This window comes from Ipomoea nil, unplaced genomic scaffold, assembly GCF_001879475.1.
Source record: "Ipomoea nil cultivar Tokyo-kokei standard unplaced genomic scaffold, Asagao_1.1 scaffold2662, whole genome shotgun sequence".
Taxonomy (NCBI): Eukaryota; Viridiplantae; Streptophyta; class Magnoliopsida; order Solanales; family Convolvulaceae; genus Ipomoea; species Ipomoea nil.
The window spans coordinates 2,264,524-2,276,305 of record NW_017619090.1 but is presented as its reverse complement, the minus strand read 5'-3'; the positions used below and the strand labels follow the sequence as shown (position 1 = coordinate 2,276,305).

Below are 11,782 nucleotides of genomic sequence, written 5' to 3'. Positions count from 1 at the left end.
GCCTAGCTAGTTGAATATGCATTACATATACTGTGCTTTTGCTATTTTTCGTATACATGGATATATCCGGATTTTATACTGTGAATATGTATGTATGTATATGTATATATATATATATATGTGTGTGTGTGTGTGTGTGTGTGTGTGTGTGTGTGTGTGTGTGTGTGTGTAATCAATGGAATCAAATCACCGTCAATCGGTGGACAACGGAGAGATACGGCAATAACGGTATAGTTGGCTTCTCGGTGGAGCGATGCTAGAAACAAGGCAAAGAGGCAGCGGACAGTGGGTGCATCACGACTTCAGGTGATCTTGTTGATGGATTATTTTGTTGGAAAAATTAAATTGAGCCTATTTGGGTTACTTATGACATTATGAACACGCTTTAAATTCTAGGCTTATTTAATTTGGGCATCTATTTGGGTTTGTTTGGTTTATTTAAGGCATTAAGGACTTGCTTTAAATTATAGAACCATTTGGGATCAATTATGGTTGGAGGTTATATCCATTATTAATATATATATATATATATATATATATATATATATATATATATATATATATGATTATTAGCATAAGGCGAGTGTGTTAGTCGCCAAAGCGGCCCACTCATGGTAATAGCTAAATAAACATTTATGTTTATGTTACAACATAAATTAAAGTTTACTTACATAAATGAGTTATTAGCATAAGGCGAGTGTGTTAGTCGCCAAAGCGGCCACTCATGGTAATAGCTAAATAATCATTTATGTTTATGTTACAACATAAATTAAAGTTTATTCACATAAATATATTATTAGCATAAGGCGAGTGCGTTAGTCACCAAAGTGGCACACTCAAGGAAATAGCTAAATAATTATTTATGTTTACAAATGTTTATCGTACATTTGTACACAGGTATTTTGCATCATTGAATGACACTAAAGGATTGATAAACATTTGTGATCATTAACACATGGTTCTAGCGGTTGCCCAAAGGTAGATCAGACATGTGATTAATGACAGTTTAGGAGATTATGATTCTTGTTTTGTTAATATGTAGTGTATGTCCAAAGATGGCCTATATATTAAATTGAAACTTGATGAATAGCCTCATTCAAGTATGCGTGAATGATGCATGTCGGTAAATTGACATTGTATTTAAATTTGACCCAAAGGCAGATTTAAATGCAAACTTAAGGTCTATAAATTATAGTTTGAATAAAGGTTTGTTACTCCAAGCAATTGATATGTGAGATAAATGTTTGCAATAAACACTATTATATCACGCTATAACGGTGACAGTTCTGATGTCAGTGATAAAAGCAGCAAATCTAAAAGTAGTAAAGAAGGGCAAGCATCCTATGAAGGTGCAAGGTGATGTTCAGAAAGTGCAGAAATGCTATTTCTGTAACAAACCTAGGCACATGAAGGCTGAATGCCTGAAGATGAAAGCTTGGATGGAAATAAAAGTATACATTCAGTTTTAGTATGCTTTGAATCCAATCTTGTTAAGGTTCCTTCTAATACTTGGTGGTTAGACACTGGTGCAGTTACAACACATGTTTATAACATTAAGCAAGATTTTTGATGTTTCAACCTCATAGGGAAAATGAAAAGTGTCTTTTCATGGGAAACATGATGAAAGCTAGAATTGAAGGTATTGGAACTTACAGAATTAAGCTGGATACAGGTTTTTGTCTTGATCTTGAGAATTGTCTGTATGTTCCAAATTGTTCTAGAAATCTTGTTTCAACAGCTAGGTTGGAAACATTGGGTTTTTTACTTTAAGATTGGAGACAAATGTTTGTATCAACAAAAACCTTTATGGTTCTAGTGTTTTGTTGGATACACTATACTGTTTCAATCTTAATGATGACTTTGTTAAATCCTTGTTTAATGTGATGTTTGTGTTAAAAGGAGTGCACCAAAATAATCTTCAACTGACTTGTGGCATAAAAGGCTTAATCATATATCCAAAGAAAGGATATTGAGACTTATTAAAGTTTGAATTTTGTCTCAATTGGATTTTACTGACTGGAATTGTACATGTGTCGATTGCATAAAGGTAAAGCAAGTCAGGCATGTATCAGTACACTCAGCCACAAGAAGCTCATGATTACTTGATTTAATACATACAGGTATCTGTGGTCTTTTTTTGATGTTCTGTCTTGGAGCGGTGATAAATACTTTATTACCTTCATTGATGATCATTCTGGGTACTGTTACATCTATTTACTGCGTGAAAGATCTCAGTCTGTGGATGTCTTAGAGACATTCATATTTGAAGTTGAGAGTCAGTTAAATATAAAGGTAAAGACAATTAGATCATATAAAGGTGATGAGTATTATGGGAAAACATCAAAAGTTGGGCAATTTCCCGGCCCATTTAAAGAAATTCCTCGAATCTAAGGGCATTTGTGCATAATACACAATGCTAGGCACACCACATCAAAATGGTGTGGAAGAAAGGTGAAATCGTACTCTAAGAGAAATGGTTAGGAGTAAGGTCAATAATTGTATATTGCTTGTTTCATTGTAGATATATGCATTAAAGACAACAACATACTTACTCAATAGGGTTCCTAGTAAGGTTGTTTAAAAAAAAAAAAAAAAAAAAAACACCTTGGACAAGAAGGAAACCTAGTTTGAGGCATCTTTACATTTGGGGCTGTCAAGCTAGAGTGAGGATATATAATCCACATGAAAATAAATTGGAATCCAGAACCATTAGTGGTTATTTCATTGGATATCCAGAAAGGTCTAAAGGGTACATGTTTATTGTCCTAATCATAAGTACGAGGATTGTTGTTGTTCCTATTGCTACAGTGTAGCCTTATGGAAATACTTTGGAACAACATCAATTAGATGCTCCAATTCCACATGAGGAAGCTGTTGTAAATGAAGATGAGGTTGAAACTCAAGATGATGATCAAGTGCAATCTCAGCAGGAAGTGGCATTAAGGAGATCTACTGGATATAAAAAATCATCCATTCCTGATGACTATATTGTTTATGCAATTGAGCATTAAAGTGACTTAAGCATTGATAATTATCCAGTCTCATTTAAACAAGCCATACATGATAATAATTCTCCTTGAGAACTATTTTGGCTTTGGTGGCTCATTCTGTTATTGAGCTCCGCCAAATGGTTGTTAAAATTTCCTTTCTGAATGATAAATTAAAAGAGGAAGTATACATGGAATCATGGATTAGCCACAAGGCTTCATGGCCACAGGAAAGGAAAATTTGGTATGTAGATTGAAGAAGTCGATCTATGGATTAAAACATGCTTCTAAACAATGGTACTTGAAATTGTCATTTGGTTTTGTAGAGATCACTGTTGATTGGTGTATCTACATAAAGGTTTAATGGAAGCAAGTTTGTAATCCTAGTATTACATGTTGACGACATTCTTCTAGTTGCTAATAATAAAGGGATGTTGCGTGATGTTAAGGAATATCTTTCTAAGAACTTTGAAATGAAGGATATGGGTGAGACTTCATATGTGATTGGAATAAGAAATATTATGTGATAGATCACATGAGATTTTAGGTTCATTCTAGAAGACTCACATTAACAAAGTTTTAGAAAGATATAAACTGGAAAACTGCAAAGAGGGTCCAGTGATACTTACAAGGCACTAAAGACCACATGCTCACCTATAAAAAAGAACGAATTAAATAACCTGAAGGTTATAGGTTATTCGCATTCAGACTATGCCGGATGTTTGGATACCCGAAAATCCACATTCGGATATATATTTTCCACTTGCTCATGGAGCAATATCTTGGATGAGTGTGAAGGCCTGTCATTGCTACTTCCATTATAAAGGCAGAATTTTTAGCATGCTTTGAGGCTATAATTCAATCATCATGGCTGCGTAATTTTATTTATAGTTTGGGCATTGTCGACACTATAGCCAAACCATTGAGGATTCATTGTGATAATATGGCAACTGTGCTCTTCTCAAAGAACGACAGATATACTAGTGGTGCCAAGCACATGGATTTGAAATTTAAGAGTATCAATAGTGAAAATTGGCACCAATCTTATGATCACGGATCCGTTGACTAAAGGATTGGCGCCCATGACCTTCATTGGCCATGCTGGAAGGATGGGCTGTAACACCCCAGATTTTCAAGACTTTTAAAACTTATATAATAAAGGTAGAATCTCATTAAATCCCAAAATACGATACAAAGAGTACGGGGTGCTATGTCACACCTGAGCTGGAGAACTCAGATGCACAGGCTAACTAACTAATATCCTTAGTAAAGAGAATGCATAACATGGCACGCAGGCCGAAAGGGAAACTATCTACTTCTATGCTCCACGATTCTAGCGCGCTCCAGTGTTTACTCTTCTGTGCCTGAATGCCAAATATATCTGTTCAGCGAGAGATGCTGGTAACCCACTCCAACGCGTTGAAATACAATACATATAGATATATATATAGATATACGAAAAATCATTTCGAAGCATGAAGATGTAACCTGAGAGACTCTATCTTTCAAATCAGGGAATAGACTCAACAGATAGGGGTAACCACAACTAACAGACATAACCAAGCGTAGACAATTTACAAGCATACGATAGATAAGCACAACCAATAATCATAAGCAAGCATACGCAGTTTACTAGCATGTATCCTATGGTCACGTTTTCATAACAGTCATAACATCAATCCTCCTGATCACATCACGTAGCACACTTTGTTGGCGCCACAGGACCAATCGCATGCCCATACATGAGGGTCAGCGCATATAGCTCTGACACGGCCCTGCAGCACCCTGCCCCGTATCGCAACACGGAGGGGTCGATCGCAACCGACCGATGAACCGCAGCTCATCATAGTTTGATCGCAACCAAACAGTGGACCGCAGCCCAAGAGTATGTCATCTGACCGCAGCCAGGAAAATGAACCGCAGCTCATGTAGAACGTTTGATCGCAACCAAACGGTGGACCGCAACCCTATATAATATTTATATACCTGACCGATCGCAACCGGCCTGGTTAACAGTCAGTATGGTTCTCAACCCATCCAACTGCCCGTATAACCAATTTGATCGCAACCAAATTGGGGTATCATGCACACATAACACATAGCAAGCACATGCAACCCACATTAACACATTGGGAAGGGGGAGAAATCGTATAACGAAACCTATGCGTGATCATCCACATGCTAAGAATACTCCTAAGGGGTTCATACTCCTTACACCTAGGCCAACGGAATACCAATCCAACTAGCATGCAATATACAAGACTTATTCAACCTACGAATGGTACCCGAACATCAAAGTAGACATAGGCACGATGGACGGAGTCCGTTGGGACGTCACGAGGGTCGGGGGAACATCAAACGGGGAAGCCGGAAACCCGAGGTAGGGTATTTTCCAGCGGGTAGCCGGGTGGGTGAGGGTTCACCCGCCGGCTGCCCGCCGGTGGCGTGACTCCGGGCAGCGGGTGCCCGGCGGGCAGCTGCCCGCCCGCCGGCTGCCCGCTGCCGGCGTTGCCCAAATAGGCCGCGGGTAGGTGGCGGGTCCCCTACCCCCACCTACCCCCCACTGACTCTTTTTCACCAAAAACGCCCCGGGAACCTTTGTGGAACCCGAAACCATACTTAGACACTTTCAAACGCAATTGATAACACACGTAGACAATTAACGGATCAAAATCAAGAAACATACGGCACCAAACCTATCATGCTTTTCTAAACATAATTAACACCCAAACGTGTGAATTCCCACCCAATACACCAAGAATAATACCACACGAATTTCACGATACAACCTAGGGTCCTAATCACTTTTAAATTAACAAGAACCCAATTCATCCTTTAATGTCAGGATTCGGTAGGAATATCACGTAAACATCAAGAACATCATACAATTATCAAGAACATCATATAATCATCAAGAACATCATATAATCATCAAGAACCTCTCAAGATCATCAAGATCACCCATGGAATCACAATGCCAATTATCAAGATCAACATAACGAATCGTCAATCACGCATGAATATGGGGGGGGGGGGGGGAAATCCTAAGAGGGGAATCATAGCTATGAAAATAGGTTTTGTTGAGACATGGGTTACCTTTTGGCCTTAATTAATTCCTTGGCTATGAAGGGTCTTTCTTGAAGCTTTCTTCTTTCTTGATTTCTCCTAGGGGAATTCTTGGAACTTCTTGTGTGGTGAGGGATTATTGTGGTGGGGGGTTCTAGGTGCCTCTTAAGTCCCCTATTTATATATCTAGGAGTCCTAATTAGGAACTAATATTATAGGCTTGCTAATTCTATTCCTTTTAGGGCTAGGGGTTGGGTTTTAGGGGTGAGGGCCCATAGACTATGGTGGGCCTTTTCCTAGTTAATTATTGTAATTTAATTCTTTCTTTTGGGCAATTGGTTAAATGATTAATCGGTTTTAGGGGTCGTAACACGGGGTGTTACATGGGCATACTGGTAAAGTCCTTGTATAGCGGTTAACTCTGCCATACATGTATGGATTTATGTTTTGAAAAAGCCCGTGTATCTTGAAATCAATTTAACACTAAGGATTCTACTTGATTTTATGTTGCGATACAATTTCGCTGTTTAATTAAATCAATTTAATCAACGTATAAATAACGAAATTGAAAGCATAAATAAAGTAAAGACACAGTAGAATTGTTACGCAGTTCGGAGCTCCTTCTCCTACGTCTGCGGGGCAACCCACGTCTGCCCAATCCACTAGATGTTTACCACAGAGTATTACAAGAGGTAACTACAAACGGCTCACAGCCTTTACCACTACAACTCTTCTAAAACACCTATTCAGGACTGAACCGTGCATGCCATAACCATCTTTGGTGTGTAGCACTTCAGCTGTCACAGGTACTGATTTGAAGTACAGAATTAAATCACAAATATAATATAATCAATATTAAAGCAGTAATATAGGAAGCTTGCATATGTGATCAGAATTTCAGAATTGGCAACTTCCTCTTTCGTTTTCCCTTCCTTATATACTGTACGTAATTTCCATTTCACCAAGCCTTGATTGTAGCTTTCATATGTGGCTTGAATTCTTCTCAACCACACATTCTTTAATTTGAGATCTTCAGACTTGCTCTTGGTCCAACTCATTAGAATGAAATCTCCACCACACATTTAGCTTGGTCCAATAACACTAATTACGACTCATACTAATTAGCATTACAAATTAATAAAATAAACTAATAAATTAGCCAATCTAATGTGTACTATTTTGTACACTTACAATCTCCCCATATGGCAATTTATTTGGTAAAACAATAATATCATTATACTTTGGGAAAAGGAATGAATATTTTATTAACATCCCATAGTATACGTACTGAACATATAAAGAAAACAAATGTGAAATTAAATTCTCTTAAGACCAAACCAAACCTTATTTGTGTGTGGGATTTTATTTTGGACCTTAGTTGATGTTGACTCACATACTTCATCCAATTAATAAATAGTGAATCATGCACGAAATAGTGTTGTATCAAACTTACCATATATGTCACGCTTTCCACACTGTAATTTGAATTACTCCCCCTAACTTGGAGTTTTCCTTTCTTCATATGCATTCCAATTAAAACCGATTCATACCATGCAGTCAACATACCAAATATACCAAGACATTCATACTTAAGTCATTCATAGTCATACCAAAAATATTTATGGTCATACCAAATTATTAATAGCATCCGAACCAAGGATTAACATCCATACCAAAGTATACCAAAAACCAAAAAACTTACCAAACATCCAAACATTCCAAACATTCCCATACTCCCCCTTTCTCCAATACTCCCCCTTTTATTTTTGCCAAATAAATGACAAACAAACCGGTGAACATCATACTAGTGGATTGGATTAACTTGCAGACGGGGTGCCCGACTCAGATTCATCGCTCTCAGAAATAGAACCAGTGCCAGCGCCAGTATTAGTTCGAATCCGAGAATAGATGGCCTCTATTCTAGCTATTTCTTCCAACTGAGCACCCAACAACTTTTCTAAGCCATCAATGGTTATTTGTTGAGAAGCAACCGATGTGCGAAGTTGAGCAATTGACGCTTGAAGAGTGATGACAATTTGACGGTGATCCATGAGCGTCTGAGGTTCCTTGAACACTGCCGTAGGACGAGGATTTGGGGCTGAAGCAGTGTCAGCGGATGATGCAAGGGCAGACACAGAGGGCGTGGCAGTTGGTGCGTCGGGAGTGATCATGAGCGTAGCTCTATCATCATAGTGATCCTTATGGGTTAAACGATCATCATATTTATAGACTGAGTCATTAGCAATCACCACCTCATCTTTGTAGAGCTTGAACCCATGTTCCTGTAGAAGTCCGAAAATTAGACTAGGAAACGGAAGATGTACCTTAGGTTCCCTATGTCGCACAAATTGAGCGAGATGGCCAAAGATGATTTCTCCAAGATTGAAAGGGAGTCGGTTCCTGATCTTGTAGAGGAGGGCAGCAAGCTGGTTAGACACAAGATGATGACGAACAGCCGGCATCCAATTTATTGAGGCAAGCCGTAAAAGAACAGAGTAGACCGTGGTGAGATTTAGGCTTTCGAGTCCGGTGTTTGGCCAAGTGACAACCTTGTTGTGAGTTAAAGCAGCGGCTAGGAGATTAGGACTCGGGTCAGCGGCAGCTTGATGATTCGGAGTACCCAAATAGGAATTGATCACGGCTGGACTTAAGGGATACCATTTATCCCGGATGAAAACTTGTTGAAACCGAGGTGACCCCTCCGAAAAAGTATCCAAAGTTAAATTCGTGTAGAACTCGGCAGTGAGCCATGTGGAATATGGTCCAGCATGAACATGTGAGGCAAGCAGGCATTGATTTCGCAAGATAGGCACAATGTTGCATTTTTCTGTCAACTCTTCCACATTGATGGATCTCTCCAGAATAAAATCTCTAGTAGCATGAACACTCCAATCAGACATCAAAGCCGGAGACAGTAAAATAGGGTGGTATTTCTTCTTGGGTTGTTTCATCTTTGAGCCAGAAGGAACAGTAACAGCTGCTGGTGCAGGGGCTGGACTTGGTACTGGGCTTGAGACTGATCTGGACCTTGTCATTCTGGGTGGCACTTTGGGCCCTCTTTTTGATTGCTTGGAATCAGACAAGCAGATAACATCCTCCAATGCTCCAATTTTTCTTTTCCCGGCTGTACCTGAAACAGTAAGTTTTTCTTTCCCTTTTCGGGAAGATTTGCTCACAGGCACAGAGACTATAGGGACAGTGTCATGAGAGGTGGATACAGGTATGGGAGCCTCTACTGTTGAAGATGGGACTGAAATAGTTATAGGGATAGAAAAAGCAGCACAAGTCATGGGAGACACAAATTGGTTGATATTGCGAATGGAGAATGGTGTGGTCACAGTATGCACAAAATCAGATAATAGCACAAGATTTTCAGGCAATTTATGTGAAGAATCATACGGATCACCTTGTAAAGGAAAGGAAGGGGCACACATATCACTAGAGACAGACACAAACTGATTCGGCAAAGGGATGTTGAAATTTAATTTTCTAGAAGCAGAAACAGTTTCATCTAAAGGTGAAGATACTACCATAATTTCCGGGGATGAGACCTGAACGAACTCTGATTGTGGCGGAGGTGGCTTGGTTGATTCGACCGGAAAAGTCCACGGCTCCACTGATATGAACCTAGCTAGAGCTTGGATCTGTCTGATTTCCTTGTCCGAGAGTCCTTCAAGAAGGCTTGCATGGTGCTTGATCGTTGCGAGAACTCGGTCCGTATCATCATATGTAAGCGGAGATTCAGCGTTGATGATGTGGCGGAAAAGCTCCAATCTTTCGGATTTGGTTGTGAAAATGGCGAAGGGGTTGTCGTCTTCCATTGTTGACGGTGTAAAGTTTGAGCGTGGTAAGGATGAAGAGGAAGGATGTGGGTTTGGCATGTAAGATTAAGAAAGACAAGGAGACTTTTTAATTAATGAGCTTCTCAAAAGTTGTGATGGATGGGATGAGTGATGTGACAAGTTTGTAGGGGTAGAAGTAGAGTCATAGTAGGAGAGAGTGGTGGAAGTTGTTTGAAATTAATATTTCAATACACATTTTAATTATGTAGTGGTGGAATTATTATATAGATATATAAGGTAGCCGAGCCGGTTAAGGAAACAAGCAGGTATAGGGGCGAGAAAAATTAAAAGTAAGTAGGAGAGGTTTAGAATTTTATTTTCCTGCAACAAATAAACAACAACCACGTTAAAGAAAATTAATTAGAGATTATTTGTTGTACCTGGTGTGGAAGATTAAGCTGTGGGATTGCAAACCCCAAGGGCAGCTCTAAGCAGTTCAAATCTTGATTTGTCTAACGGCTTGGTGAATAGATCTGCAAGATTTTTATCTGTTGGAGTGTATTCCAAGATAATTTCTTTCTCTTCGACTAGTTCACGAATAAAGTGGTGTCGAATGTCTATGTGTTTCGTCCTGGAGTGCTGGAATGGATTTTTAGAGATGTTGATTGCGCTGGTGTTGTCACAGAACAATGTCATACTTTGTTGTTTTATACCATAGTCAGTTAACATCTGACGCATCTAGAGTAATTGTGTACAACAACTACCCGCGCTATATACTCAGCTTCAGCTGTGCTGAGTGAAATCGAGTTATGCTTTTTACTTAGCCAGGCGACTAGATTTTTTCCGATAAAGAAACATCCGCATGATGTACTTTTTCTGTCGTCAGCATTTCCTGCCCAGTCAGCATCACTGTATCCTGCAAGATTCAGATTAGTATCGTTCGAGTACCAAATACCATAATTTATCGTACCTTTAACGTATTTTATAATACGCTTTACCGCCTTTAAGTGTGACTCTTTTGGATCGGCTTGATAGCGTGCACACATCCCAACACTTACCATAATATCTGGTCCACTGGCTGTTAAGTATAGTAGACTGCCTATCATACTTCTGTACATAGTAGAGTCTACAGACGTTCCTTTTTCATCTTTGAACAATTTTGAAGTCGTAGAGATAGGAGTACGAGCATCTTTTGCAGATTCAAGCCCAAATTTGGATAGAAGATTTTTCGCATATTTTTCTTATGAAATAAAAATCCCTTCTTTAGTTTGACTCACTTGTAATCCAATAAAATAGGTTAGTTCACCTATCATGCTCATTTCAAACTCCTGTTGCATTACCTTGACTAGCTGGTCTGTCTCTCCTGGTTGTGTGGATCCAAAAACAATATCATCTACATACACTTGAGCAATTGTTATGTGTTTACCTGATCGTTTTATAAATAACGTTTTGTCTGATCCTCCTCTTTTGTAGTTGTTCTGAAGAAGATATTGAGTAAGTCTCTCATATCAGGCTTTTGGGGCCTGTTTTAAGCCATAAAGAGCTTTTTGTAATTTGTAGACATAGTCTGGATGATGTGGATCTTCAAACCCTTTAGGCTGAGTAACGTATATATCTTCCGAGAGATAACCGTTTAAGAAGGCTGTTTTAACGTCCATCTGAAACAGCTTGAATTTTAGGGCACAGGCAATCGATAGAAGGAGTCGGATTGACTCTAGCCGTGCAACAGGGGCAAATGTTTCGTCGTAGTCGATTCCTTCAATTTGGGAGTAGCCTTGGGCTACTAGCCGTGATTTATTTCTAGCGATGTTGCCAGCTGCATCGGTTTTGTTGCGAAAGATCCATTTGATACCTACAACATTAACATTGTCGGGTTTAGGAATTAGAGACCATACCTTATTTCGTTCGAATTGCCCCAGTTCTTCTTGCATGGCCTTGATCCAGTGT

The 11,782-nt window shown here is 39.1% G+C and overlaps 1 long non-coding RNA gene across 1 annotated transcript; it reads left to right on the top strand.

Moving 5' to 3' along the window:
- Positions 1-1,299: 1,299 nt before the first annotated feature.
- On the top strand, positions 1,300-11,485 carry LOC109154873. The gene is made up of 3 exons (XR_002049809.1): positions 1,300-1,370; positions 11,323-11,329; positions 11,474-11,485. It is a non-coding gene; the product is annotated as an uncharacterized LOC109154873 (long non-coding RNA).
- The last annotated feature ends 297 nt before the right edge of the window (positions 11,486-11,782 follow it).